At 40.2% G+C, this 1321-nt stretch overlaps 1 pseudogene; it reads left to right on the top strand.

The window, feature by feature from the left end:
- Positions 1–564: 564 nt before the first annotated feature.
- LOC113938390 lies at positions 565–1321 on the top strand (annotated as a pseudogene).

Here is a 1321-nt window from a genome sequence, read left to right as displayed (position 1 = left end):
TGTAATTAATCTAATCTGCATCTCAACACTTCTTGAGTTGAGCTTTCCACCAAGCATGAGATCTCTGTTTATGGACCAGAACAAAGAACAGTATATTGAACACAATCCAGAACGGTCAACATGGTGGTAGCCATAAGATGATAGAGCCTCCATATATCATCAAGGGCATAGTCTTTCCAAGATGGCTTATCAGACCCCTGTTTATCCTTATCCATGTTCAAGTGCCCAACGGACATTTTATTGCTATAAATTTCCTGCAAAGTAAACAGAAAAGATGCTGAGAAAAAGCATCAGATGAGAAAAAAGATGAACCTTTATGTAAGGTGAGCCTGAAGATAAGGTCTACTTCTCTTTTACATTCAGGGGCGCCTGGATGGCTCCGTCAGTTAAGTGTCTGCCTTTGGCTCAGGTCATGATCCCAGGGTCCCGAGATGGAGCCCCATGTCTGGCTCTCTGCTCAGGGGGGAGTTTTCTTCTCCCTCTCCTTCTGCCTGCCACTCCCCCTGCTAATGCTCTCTCTCGCTTTCTCACTCACTCTCAAATAAATAAATAAAATATTTAAAAAACAACAACAACAACAACTGCTTATATCCAAGGCAACTATATGAGCCAAGACAGCTAATTGCTTACTTAACACATTTCAAATTCCAGACTTTACCAATCCAAAGCAAAGTGTTTATCTTGATTTGACACCAGACATGGCACTGGGGAAGAAGAAAAATGGGGAGCCATTGGCCAGTGTTCTTAGTTCTCCATACTCATGTATTTCAGAAATCAACAAAATTGCTGTATTTACAGGGAATGCATCAGAGATTAAAATAGCAGAAGAAAAGGGAGCTGCTGTTTGAGGAGGAACTAATAAGATTCAGAAGATTTAGGATGATGAAATTCAATCAGACTTTTATGTAGCTGTTCCAGAAATAATGCCCAAGCTTAATCCATTAAAGAAGGAAATGAAAAAAAAAAAAAAAAAGATTTCCAATGCTTACTTGGAATTCCATTGCCTGTGACTTCCCCAAAGTTCTTGCATTATTTAAAACTGGATATGAAATTAAGGTAGACGAAGAAAGGGAGAACATTTTCAAGACCAAAATAGCAATAGTAGATCTGGCAAGTGACCAGATAGCTGCCAATCTGCTAGCCCTTGATCTGCTATCATTGTAGGCACAGACTGCTGAATTTGGGACCCTTTGCAGTCGGTGCTTTCCCTGGAAGTTTGTGACTAAAGATGGAGCCATTGTTGCCCAAAGGAGTAGAAACCAAAGAAAGTAACAATGAAGCTGCCTACAAGTGTTGTACTGTGAAATTTTCAGTGGCTTAA

This window comes from Zalophus californianus, chromosome 8 (genome assembly GCF_009762305.2).
Source record: "Zalophus californianus isolate mZalCal1 chromosome 8, mZalCal1.pri.v2, whole genome shotgun sequence".
NCBI classification, from domain to species: domain Eukaryota; kingdom Metazoa; phylum Chordata; class Mammalia; order Carnivora; family Otariidae; genus Zalophus; species Zalophus californianus.
This window is presented reverse-complemented; position numbering and strand designations above follow the sequence as displayed.